The following is a 13,866-nucleotide window of genomic DNA, read 5'->3' on the forward strand; positions in this document are numbered from 1 at the left end:
ACTGGGAAGCAGGTCTGTGGAGCTTCTCAGGCTACAATTCTGTAAGTGAGATTATACTTATTCCAAAAAGAATATTACTCAGCTGTCTTGTTTCCTAGAAATATTCATAACCTGATTAATCTTCCAATTATATCATAATCATCTAAGATAAAATAGCAAATATTACATCCCAACATATTCTATTTTTATTATTTGAATTTTTTGGAATGACTTTTATCTTTTTATTTTAAAGTATTTGAAGAAAGTGGGGTTTTTTTTTAGCTTTTGTACTTTTACATTTAAAATACATAAATTACGTAACAAAGATGTATACTGCTATAAGGATACTTTTAATTTTTTATTTTTGAGATGGATTCTCACTCTGTCACCCAGGCTGGAGTGCAGTGATGTGATCACATCACACTGCAGCCTCAATCTCCTGGGCTTAAGTGATTCTCATGCCTCAGCCTCCCAAGAAGCTGGGATTATAGGCATTTGTCACCATATCCAGCTAATTTTTACAAATAATTTGTAGGCCAGGTGCAGTGGTTCATGCCTGTAATCCCAGTACTTTGAGAGGCCAAGGCAGGTGAATCACAAGGTCAGGAGTTCGAGACCAGCCTGGCCAACACGGTAAAACCCTGACTCTACTAAAAATACAAAAAATTAGCTGGGTATGCTGGTGGGCACCTGCAATCTCAACTACTTAGGAGGCTGACACAGGAGAATCTCTTGAACCCAAGAGGCAGAGGTTGCAGTGAGCCGAGATTGCACCACTGCACTCCAGCCTGGGTGACAGAGTGAGACTTTGTCTCAAAAATAAATAAATAAATAATAATAATAAAATAATTTGTAGATACAGGATACCACTATGTTGCCCAGCCTGGTCTCAAACTCCTTGGCTCAAGCAGTTCTTCTGCCTTTGCCTCCCAAAATTCTGGGATTACTGTCCTGAGCCACCTTGCCTGGCTTATCAGGATACTTTTGAGAGAGAAAAACATAAAATTATAACCTGAATAGCTGCACCTTCAAAGTTTAGACACTGATTGACTTGAAAAGTTAACCAAAATATACTAATAGTCATCCTTTTCATTAGCACAGTAAGTCTCATGGCAGAAAGTTTCTCTGCATGCTGGCTAGGAATTCTGATTCACCAGAAATAATATTTTAGTAGCACTAAAGAAGAAAAAAATTAATCCTAATGTCAAGACCCTATGAATAGAAAGATACCTATCATGATGCATATAAAATATTAAATACCACCATTCTATCCCAAATCAAACAATTTTAAATATAAATTATGTGAAAAGCAGAACAATGTGTGAGTGAATTAAAATAAACACCAATGTCTCTACATCTCTAAGCAGCACCACAAAAGCAAAATTTATTTTAGCATATTTGATAAGCTTTAAAATATGAAAATTTATACTATATATACATCTACAAAGTAAGGAAATATAGTGAGCTCCTACATATTTGGACTGCTGGACTGGTGGAAGGTAAGTCTTAGAGATGATTCAGAAAGGGGAGGTAGGAGCCAAGTTATGTAGGGCTTTGAAGTGCAGGCTAAGGAGTTTACACTTGGAAATATTAAGTAGAAAACATTATAATCTGGGACAATATTATTGAGTCTTTGAAAAGGAGATTCTGTTATTTGCTGCAATATGGATGTATCTGGAGGACATTGTGGTAAGTGAAATAAGCCACAGAAAGAAAAGTATTAAAATAGTACATGATGTCACTTTTGTGTTTAATATTTATCAAAAAGAGCTTAAATACAGAAAGATAGAGAATGAAAATATGATTACTGTGGATGAAATGGATAGAAAATGGAGAGACAGAGGTCAAAGTCTACAAAATAGCAGATAGGATAAAGTTTAGAGATCTCATGTACAATATGAGAACTAAAGTAATTAAGTTGTATTTTATTGGGAATTTTTATTAAATAAACAGATTTTAGTTGATTTTGTCACAAAAAGGTATGTGAGGTGATAGATACATTAGTCTACTTTAATATAGTAATCACTTTATTATGTTTATATGTCCCATAACACCATATTGTAAACCTCTAATACAAACTTTTTTAAAAAGAAAATAGTTATATCATTAAGAATGTATTCTGCTTTGTTTCCATTAGAGCTTCTGAAATTTCTTTTCTTTTCTTTCTTTCTTTTTTTTTTTTTTTTACTACACGCACACAGATTCTCTTTAGTTGAAATTTTACATGAGATCTTGGTATAATAGGCAAAAGTAAAACACTCTGATTAAAGTAGAAACAGGGCTTAAGGTCCTGTGTCTTTGGAGTTCTGCCCCATCTGATGCTGAAATTTCTCCAGGGAAACAGTCTCTTCTCAAGATGCGAAACATCTTCCTCACATCATAAGCTATCCCAGAATCTGGGCCCCCAAACAAGGCTTCTCAATTACTATTTTGATTTCTCGGTTTTGTCTTCATGAGAAAGATTTCAAATGTAGCCAATACTTTGATCTCAGAAATAAGTGAAGAAAAAGCAGATTCCTTAGCATTTCTTTCTTTCAGCTTATGTCAGATATACTGCGAGTGATGGAGAAGACATTCTTTTCTCCCTATAATTGGGTTTGTTCTCCTCATATGTTCTTCTAGGTCCTTATCCTGGCTTATATCATAGCACTACGACATGACTATGTAGTGTTTGGAGACTTATCTGACACCCAGTTAGGCTATAAGCTTCTTAAGAGAAGCGACTGTGCATCCTTTTTTACTTACCTAGCACTTTGTGTGGTGATTGATATGGACAAGTATTTAATATGTATTTTAATACATAAATAACATTAGTAAGATATGCACTTTGAGTTCTGAGTTTTTCCATGTACTAGGAGATTTCCTTTAAAACTCTGATACCTGGAAGACACTTCACTATTTATTGAAAATATTCTTTCCCTGAAGATGTGTCAAAGGCCTCAAGATCATTTTATGATGCTTTTGGGACAGGAGCTGTAGCACCTGGGGCAAGATCAGTACAAGCTGGCAGAGCATCAAAATCCATTAGAGCTCTCTGAGACCTGTGTTTTTGAGTTTGTATTTGATCCCTGGAGAATTATTAGCTTTGCTTGGCCATTGCCCTTCATGACTTGGGTTCCTCTTTGAAATTATTACAGGGTCTCCCCATGAAATTCACCATTAATGAACACATTGGCAGCCAAGAAATCCCCTCTAGACAACAGATTAAATTCTAATATCACTTTACTCTTATTAATTAAACTGTTTGTAACTTTTAAGTCAAATTTTAAGTCAGTGCAAGGCAGCCAGATAGTTGCCTAGATCACCAACTCATGAATATTTAATCATCTGGAAATATAACATGATGGGTTAAATGTCTTTTACTAGAACTGCTCTTAAGAAGTTCAGTTTGAAAAATTATGCTGGTAGGTAGCCTGGATTAGTAGTAGCATCAAGTAAGACAGTTTAAAGATTTGCAAAATTATGAGTCTGTCTTGGCCTCACCTGCTTTTATACTGTTGAGGCAGCCAAGTACAAAGGAGGAAAGTCCCCAGAGAATCTCCAGCTGACCTGCACACTGGGAGAATGGGGTGGAGCCACAGAAGTTTGCATTTGCAGGGATAGGAGCCTGCCTCTCCTGTTCCTGAGTGGTAACTGGGGATTCAATCTGTGAGGTGGGATGCCTGCTAGCTGGTCTCTTGCTTTGCTGAGAGTCCCTGAATTCCTTTTTAATGCTTTCACCCAACAAACCCTGCCCCTCATCCTTCAAACTGTCTTCGAGCCTAATCTTTCCTGGTTGTGTAACAAGAACCCAGATTTTCCTACAACAATGTCTTGGCCAAAGTGTGTCACTTTCGAGAGAACAAGAAATAAAGGTGTTGTTTAATAGTAAACATAACAAGCATTTAGTTAATATTTATTAACTAAGCATTTATTTATCACCTACTGTTTGTCTGACATGGAGATCCTTCTTTCATGCTTCTTACATTCTGGGTGAGCAGGGCATATTATAGATAACAAAAGTAACAAACATGAAAATGTCAGATAAAAAGAAATGTAAATGAAACTCAATCAATTATGTCTTAGCTGTGTAAAAGCCATAATAATTAAGAAAGCAATTCAGGATAAGAAGATACCATTTTAACCAAACATAGCTCAAGTTGAAAATGAAGTATCAAGAAAATGTAGTATTTACCTGAGATTTTTAAAATGAAAAAGATTTCAGTAAAGTAAGACTAGATATAGAATTTTTTTAAATTGAAAAGAACATGAACATTAAATTTATTCCATTTTTCCCCATAGAACAAATAGCGTACTAGTATAACATAACTGTTTGGATTTGGGTTAAGCCAATGCATCATAACATCAGATTCTGGGTTTAATTTCTAAGTGATTTTATTCTGCATATTGTCATTTCCCAAAGTATTTTGAACTAATATTGCTGTGATACTACACATTGTGAATAAAAATCCATAATCCTGGTTGGAACTTCAGTTCATTCTAAAGGCAATTCAGCCTCATTTCTTTTCCCTTGTTATTTGCTAAGAGTTAAATTTTTATATTGATAAGATACTCTAGAAATAACTGAAGTAATGGAAACCATGTAAATGTTATGAGTTTAACACAATATTTGTTTTCTCACCTGCTTTTCAATGTTAATATTTCAACATTTTGCAATTTTTTAATAATTAAATAAGATTAAATAAAAATATTTTACTGTGTGAGTTTTTGTAGATCATCATGCTAATAAAAGATTGGAGGGTTTGAATCAATAAACTAGAGGAAATAACCCCAGAATTCCAGGCCCTCTTCTCTTAATTCCAATACTGTAATGTTCAAACCTTAGTGCACATTGTGAAGGAATTATGAGAGGTGATTGTTAAAATCACAGCATTATATATACCACTCTCAAATATTCTTATTTAGTAGGTCAAAGATGAACCAAGGAACTGTGTTTAATCAGTTTCTCAAGTGATTCTGATGCAGGAGACCACTTTGATTAGCCTGACATCAAGACTTTCTCTTCTGTAATTTGTGATACTTGGGAAAATTTTACTTGTTTTCTGACAAGAAACAAGTAAAATTCTGTTTTTATTTACTATAATTGACCTTGAACCAATTCAGAGGTTATTATCAATTTTAAACACTGAGTATTCTTCAGAGAAACAAAACAAAACAATTTTCAAAATAAAATGAACCTAAAATATTTCCCATGCAATTATGATAATTTATCTTGCTGTAAAAACAAATATGGGGTTTGCTAATAAATAATTACGGTACATCTCATATGTTAGGCCAACATATTACACAGATCTTTACAACATGGTTAATAAATCAGAATTTGGCCACATTTCAACCCTGTAAAATCAATATCAGTCTCTGAATCATGCTGTGAATTTTCCTTGTCTAAATCAACCCAATTTAAATTAAGCCAGTGGTGTCTATGCCTGTGCTGGACTTGTGCGAATTATAGCACTTCATCAGAAATGAATACAACCTTCTATAATTTCATATTTATGATTTCTAGTCTTCCTATAGAGGCATAATTTAAAGAGGCAACCTTACCTTCCTAATGTACAGCAATAAGCAAGAAATTCATTTATTAGTAAGAGTGCTCACAGCTCTAAGGATGTCTGGGCTTAGCTATTGTTTACCTTACGTTTACTGAGTTGTTTGTTTCTAGTAACTCCTGTCTTATGGCCCAGTTTGAATGAATGTACCAATGCCTTGCTCTCCTGCTTAGGATGTTAATGCCTCACTGGAGCTCACACTCATTTACCAGTAATGTAAGATCCATTGTGGTTCTTGCCAGCCCTATTCTAAGATACCCTCTTTCTCCTATCCTTCAGGTACTGATAGAGGTTTGATTCCTGTGAACTGATTTTCTGTAATGAAGACGCTGCTTCTTAACCTCAGTTCTGTTGTCCCATAGGATGGTAGTACAATTCTCACAGTCTCTCATAATGTAGTTTTGAAAAGTCCTGGGTGGTAGAGAGAATGATATTATGCTTTTTAATGGGTTCATATAGTGCAGACATTCTCATTAAGTATCAATTTATATGGTTTACAGTTCTGCCAAGCTGGGAATACTGCCATATCCCGTTGTGTGGTTAGGGAACTCACAGATGTATTTTTGCCAAAATTCACAGCCACTCTGAGTCAACATTTTATTGCCTGCACTTAGGGGAGGCTCTGGCAAAGGCGGATACATCATAAATGTGTGAAACGTAAATTAAATATTCAGTTTTTCTAGAATCTATTATTGTAGAGTACAGAGGAAAAGCGATACGTTGTAAGATTCAGGAGAGTTGAAAATATGTGAAAAATCTGATTCTAGTGATAGTGCTTTGGCAAATGTCTGTAGTGCTTGAGACTCAAGTGTTGAATTTTCTAAGTGCAACAGAAGATATGGGATCCTAAAGGTAAACTGGTATAGCAAATTGACATATTTCTTTCATAGTACACTGGAAAACTAAATAGCTTACTCAGTTCTATTTTCCCTAGTGTCTTAAAAACTCCCCAGTGAAAAATAAAATATGTCATTTTCTTGGCCATCAAAATAGTTCTTGTATAAAATTGCAAGTGTATATTCCAATAGGTGTTAGAAGGAATGGGCTTTTTATTAGAGAATAGTGGTTTTTAAAAGATAAACTGAGAACTTCTCAGATAAAAGCTAATTAGGCTTTGAAACCTCAGAGCTGGTGGATGGAAAGATCATAGACAGCTCTGAAAATCTGATAAATTACATGTGTCCATAAAGCAGGTGCATGTACACACATACACGTATACGCAGTAAGCTTGTGGTAGCCTATATAGATTTTTTCTTTATTCCTTCTTGATCTTCTTACTAAAGTTTACAACAGAGAGAAAATGGAAAGAGATAGAGTGGAAAGGCCATACAACTGCCTAGCATGTACCTAATTGGCACACGCCAGCACAACAGAAGAAACTTCTGTGGTTTCATGCCGCAAACAGACTGCTCTGGGCAATGTTTTGTGATAGATACATGGGGGGAAAGAGAGACAAATTGGTATATACAGTCAGTGGGGCAGTGGTTCCAAGACCTCTTTTGGATTCTGAAATCTACGGATGCTCTCGTCTCCGCTTCTTGTGGATACTGAAATCTAGGGATGCTTACATCTCTGATGTAAAATGGCAAAATATCTTTATATAACCTATGGACATCCTCACATCCTCCCGTATATGCTAAATTGTCTCTAAATTACTAATAATACCTAATACAATGTAAATACCAGTGAATAGTGGTTATGATGTATTGCTGTACTGTTTAGGGAATCATGACAAGAAAAATAGTCTATTCATGTCTAATATAGACACTTCTTTTATGAGACAGTGTTTTGTTTGCTCTATCACCCAGGCTGGAGTGTGGTGGTGCAATCTCTGCTCACTGCAACTTCTGCCTCCCAGGCTGAGGTGATTCTCCCATCTCATCCTCCAGGTAAGTGGGATTACAGGTGTGTGCCAGCACACCCGTCTGTTTTTTTAACTTTTTGTAGAGACAGGATTTTGCCATGTTGCCCAGGCTGATCTTAAAGTCCTGAACTCAAGCGATCCACCTGCCTTGGTCTCCCAAAGTGCTGAGATTACAGGTGTGAGCCACTGTGCCCAGCCCAGACACATTCAAAAATATATATTTTTTGATCCACTGTTGGTTGAATCCACAGATATGAAGCCCGTTAATATAGAGGCCCAACTATATACATTATTATATGTAGATATATATTAATGTATACATATTTTAAATATATATATATACACACAACCCCTATGGCCCAACTTTTCAATCAGTCACATGAAACATGAGTCTTATTTAAAACTAAGCTAGATTAACGCTTAGCAAAGGATTCAAGGATGAACCACAGCAACGTATGCTACATTCAATGTCTTCGGAGCTGTGACTCCATCAGACATAGAATTCTAAGTTACTCTAGCTGACACATGTCTTGGTTTTAGATCACATACATTTAAAACAATATTTATAAAAATAACTTACATATAACTACTAAACTATGTGTAATTAGATAAACCAGTTGGGTGAGAATTTTTGTTAACGTCAAACTCTTTCTACTAAATGTAGAAAACAAAATGAAGAGGCAGAATCTAAAAAGGAGATGGATATACCAAACATATACTTAGTTTTATTCACCTGGTGACCAAGATACTGCACTTCTCTTTAGTTCATGGTTGTTAGATCTGTGTAAGCAGATGAATGATCTTAGACAAATTGATAATGAATAAGAATCTCAAAAGGCTAGTCAGATATGAGAGCACTGAATTATTTGACTTCAAAATAACAACAAAAATGATAATTATTATAATTATTATAATGATAATTATAATTACAGGTGTGTAATTGAAATAAAAGCAAGAGATATTTTAACTAGATTTTGATTATTTTAAAATTATCAGTTCTGGATTATATCCCATAAAACTCAACTGTGTCAAGTTTAAATATAGGTTTTTTGAAAAAAAATATGTCACCTGGGGGTGTTGGCTTATTCCTGTAATCCCAACACTTTAGGAGGCCAACTCCTCGCTTGAGCCCAGGAGTTCAAGACCAATCTGGGCAACATGGAAAAAACCCTGTCTCTGCAAAAAGGAATAATTAAAAAATTATCTGGGCATGGTGCACATGTTATGCACCTGTGATTCCAGCTACTAGGAAGGCTGAGGTAGGAGGATTGATTGAGCCTCAGGAGACTGAGGCTGCAGTGAGCCATGATCTTGCCACTGCAATCCAGACTAGACAATAGAAAGAGACTCTGTCTCAAAAAAATAAGTCGTTCATGCATTAAAATTTTGTGTACAAATAGACATTGTAGGAAATTCCCAGTGATGTTCATAAAACACCAATTTCATTTGTAGACTTAGCATAACTAACACATAATGATGAATATATTTAATAATCTTAAAGTATTATATTTCTAAAGATTTAATTTGTTGGCTGGGCTCGGTGGCTCACGCTTGTAATCCCAGCACTTTGGGAAGCCAAGGCAGGTGGATCACAAAGTCAAGAGATCAAGACCATTCTGGCCAAAATGGTGAAACTCCGTCTCTACTAAAAAATACAAAAATCAGCCGGGCATGGTGGCATGTATCTGTAATCCCGCTTACTCGGGAGGCTGAGTCAGGAGAATTGCTTGAACCTGAGAGGCAGAGGTTGCAGTGAACTGAGATCACGCTATTGCACTCAAGCCTGGTGACAAAGCAAGACTCCATCTCAAGAACAACAACAAAAAAAGATTTAGTTTGTTATCAGTTAGTAACTTAGATTCTTAGGAAAAATATAGTCTCAATGTTAAAAAATATATACTTTCAGTCTTATTCTGGATTCTAAAGTGATTTCTTTTTTATTTTGTTCTCCTTTAGAATTATTAGCATGTAAGACATGTGATTCGTAGTGCAAAACTGCATGTATTAGATTGGAAGAGACCTTAAAATTTATCTAGCCCAATGACTGATCAAAGGCTTGAAATCTTACAGATCAGAGGATAGGAGAAACACATAAGGTCTTGAACTTTCTGGCCAAAATTCCCAGTGAATACAGAGCAGAGAGGTCTTCACCAGTGACACAGTCTCTGTTATCATATATAATGTTTCCCCAGTAATGAGTTTCCTCCATCATCCGATTTTAAAATCACCTGAGCAGCCATTTAAGATGCTTTACAAATTCTTTTCAGTCATTAATAATGCTGTCACATGAAAGTGCTTCTCTCTGCCATCACTAGGCTCCTCTGCCAGCCACCTCTTTTAGCTCACTGTGCTGCCATTTATCAGTATTCTGCATTTATGTTCTTTCAATCCATTTGGGAGGGCCACTGCATAACAATTTGAAATACAGAAATATGTGGTGGTGATGAATTTTAATAGTTTCAATCAATTCTGGGATGACTTGGTTCTTTGAATATCTATGTATTTATCTATGTGTAAAATATACATCTCTATATCTATTTCTGTCTCAGTCTCTATATCAACATTTATAAAAATCCTGGTTATATTTGCAATGATAAACTGTATCAGGCTTTATAGAAATTTTCAGAGAATTTATCCTAATCTCTAGAATTTTGCAGAAATTAGTAATTTTTTTTCTTTTTTTCTTTCTTTTCTTTTTTTTTTTTTATTTTTTGAGACGGAGTTTCGCTCTTGTTACCCAGGCTGGAGTGCAACGGCCCGATCTCAGCTCACCACAACTTCCACCTCCTGGGTTCAGGAAATTCTCCTGCCTCAGCCTCTTGAGTAGCTGGGATTACAGGCATGCTCCACCACGCCCAGCTAATTTTTTGTATTTTCAGTAGAGACAAGATTTCACCATGTTGACCAGGATGGTCTTGATCTCTTTACCTTGTGATCCACCCGCCTCGGCCTCCCAAAGTGCTGGGATTACAGGCGTGAGCCATGGCACCCGGCCCAGAAATGAGTAATTTTTCTAAGGTGGTCACAAAAAATAAAATAATAATAAACATTCCATTCACTTAGCTCCAACAAACCAAACTAACAACAATTAATATAAGGAAAAATTTGCATGATCTATATAAATGAAATGCAAATTTTCACTGGGGACCATTAAATAATTATGAATACTAATGATGTTCTTAGTACTCCTCTGGATTCTCAAGATTCAGGATTGGAAAGAAAAACCAAAGACCATGCCAACATGAGTTATGACATGGTAGAGAAAATTAGAAAATAAATAGGAAATGTAGCTTCTGGCAGTGATAAATGCTGTGAAGAAAAATAAAGCAAAGGAAAACAATGGGCTATTAAAGACATGGGACAGAAAGAGGTAAAAAAAAGTCATCTTAGTCATCTTAGGTGAGGAAATTTCAGTAGAGACCTGAAATGAAAGGGATAAACCTGATAGATTAGATAAACTGACACAGGGAATTATAATTGCTACAACCTTTCTGTAAAGCAATTTGGCTAGCTCTATATAACGCATGGGAGTCCACCAGTATAATTAGGGGTTAATTGTGGGAAAGGCAGAGCTAAAGAGGGAACAACCAGTGCAATGAACCTGAAGCATGCTATAAAAAATAAATCACATGAAATAAATGAAGGCCTGAAATATATTCTTTACTGAGAGCACTAAGTGTTGTAAAGAGGTTAATATTCATAAAATCAATGCATACATTTATCCCAATAATAAATTGATGTGTGGAGTTAAAAAGTACCCTCTATTGCCTCTCTACCCACATGAGGAAAGAAAGATTCAAAACCTGTCAAAGTGAATGCCAAGTGAAAGAAACAAAAAAAATTCTGGTAAAAAGGAAAAATAATATTCCACAAGAAAATAATGATTGCATACTCGAACAATTGTCTGTTAAATGCCATTATAAAAGTACTATATGCAAAATAACAAGTTTGACAATAAAACAGACAAGCATATCAATACAGAAGAAGGAAATTGGTATCAGGTAAAACTATATATAATTTAGCACAAGGTGGTATCCCATATTCATGCAAAATAACAATTTTAATATGTAGGTGACTGACAATTCATTATTTAAAAGGAAAAGAAAAAGATATTCTTATAAAAAAATAAACGCATACATCCAACTCACAAAAGAAATATAATTCACCAAAAATAATTTACAAGAAATATTCAAATAAATTAAAATGCAAGTAAATTTTACCTTTTGCAAACTCATAAACTCTCTACATAAATTAAAATTAAAAACTAGCTACTATTAGCAATAGTTCATGATGAATTAGATAAACTACTATTGGAAGAGTTGTTACAAACTTTTTATAATGCAATTTGCCTATCTCTACATAAAGAACTTTTTGTAACATTCCTTTTGCCCCTCAAATAATACTTTTAGAAATTTATGATAAATGGATTACAAAGAAGAATGCATAGATGTGTATATATGTTTGGTCATTAATTATTCCAAACATACATGCCAAAGAGTGAATAATTATATGAATCACAGTTTAGACACATAAAGGGCTATTATGCAGACATTAAACTTGTATTTTTGTTAAGTAGTAAAATGAGAATTTTTCAGATTAAAATATTTATATAATGATTTCATTTAATTTTCACAAGAGCATATTCTGTATTCCTGTGTTTTTAATGAAAAAGGTGATGTTTAGGTAAGGCAAATAGTTTTCCCAAATCACACAAGCAAATTAGTATGAAGTCTAGATCAGACTGAATGTTAAATATATATTTATAAACGTACTCCTCTATTTCTTATAACAATATTTTATTTAAAAAGAAAAATGAGAACTACTGGTATATAATGAGTAGCCAGATGTAAGTACATGTATTCATTTATATGTGATATTTATGTGTTTATACAGGTATGTGTTTCCATTCCTTTTACATCATTGACATGGGAATCACACTCTAAATATTATTGCGTCCTTTCATAAGTACTTTTGTGCATTATATATTGAAGGAATGGAGATTAGAATAAAGTTACAGCAATTATACATAGGTGATTTTCTTATTGTTGTTTTTAATCACCCTAAGCTAAAATTGTCAAATTGTTCAAAAGAATTACAAGAAATGTAACATATTATTGTTCAATATACACAAATGAATTTTTCCAGTCCTTTTTTAAATAGAAAGTCTTTCCAGAATACTGAGACTATATACCCCACTACCACATTTTTTGTGGATATACCTGTATATTATTACTTACAGCATATTTTAAAATGTGTCCAAATATCTATTCCTCCTCTAATTCTAGACTGCTTTAGAGTAGTTTTCATAATGTTCTTCTTTTCCTTCACTTTAACTCCCTATTAGCACATAAGTGGTATTCAATAAATAGTAAGTCAAGTATTAACTTTCCAAAGGCTCTTCAATTTACATATATATTTAGATTCGATTATATGATGTTAACAATATTTGAGAATTTTTACTTCTCAAAAATAAAAATTATCAAAGTAATTTCATATTGATCTAATTAAAATATTACATTAAGTAAAATATTCATTTATGTTAATTTCCTGTATAACTAACGTCGTATATACTAAATGCAAACTTTAATTTTACTATAAAAATAAATAAGTGAAGATTCAGTTTGGCAACACATATACTAAAATGGGAATGATACAGAAAAGGTTAGCATGGCCCCTGTGCAAGGATAACATAAATATATAAAAAAAGTTTCATATTTAAAAACAAATAAATAAATGAGTTAGTGAGTGCTCTATTAGTCCCTTATAATACCTTTAGTTATGATAGAATTAAACCATGAGTTTGGATAAGCTGAATCTCCAAGTTTGTGTTAAATGACCACAATAGCAAAGGTTTGAAAAAATTTTAAAAAGCTTTGTGGATTTTTATATATTTATATGAGTATGCTCTAATTATGATAATAATAGCATTTATTCATTTTAAAATATGCAACACATTTTCCTTTAAACAGTGAAGGGAAATATAAATAAAATTTAGGCCTATTAGAGAATTGTATATATTTAAGAATTAAAACATGATTACTGACTATGATACAATATACAGCACAGGCTGATGTAAAGTAATGGATAATATTTGTTAAAATAATTGTATGCAGGTGCATGAAAATGTAAATGAAGTCCACCTATTTTGTGCATGAAATCAAATAAATTAAATCTTTGAAAATAATGTTTTATTCAGTTCATATGAAACTTTATTATTTGTTAGAGCAAAACTTCCACATCTAAACATAAATCATTTAGATTTTATTTTAAAGAGACATTTTATAATGCCATTATTATGTAATACAGAAGACAGCATTCTCTGATCATATACAAAAATATTCTAGTAGAAATAGAATGAAAATAGATTTTTGTAAGATATTTTCTCTTCTTTTTGATGAGTTAAAACTATCATTAAAGATTCTGAATCGCTGAAGAAGTTTGTATAAATTCATACACCAAGTGTTCTATCCTCTC

At 33.7% G+C, this 13,866-nt stretch overlaps 1 pseudogene; it reads left to right on the forward strand.

Annotated features, from left to right (window-relative positions):
• Positions 1-13,011: 13,011 nt before the first annotated feature.
• On the forward strand, positions 13,012-13,111 carry LOC116527043 (annotated as a pseudogene).
• Positions 13,112-13,866: the final 755 nt, after the last annotated feature.

This window comes from Sapajus apella, unplaced genomic scaffold (genome assembly GCF_009761245.1).
Source record: "Sapajus apella isolate SASKATOON/1434 unplaced genomic scaffold, GSC_monkey_1.0 scaffold52, whole genome shotgun sequence".
NCBI lineage: Eukaryota > Metazoa > Chordata > Mammalia > Primates > Cebidae > Sapajus > Sapajus apella.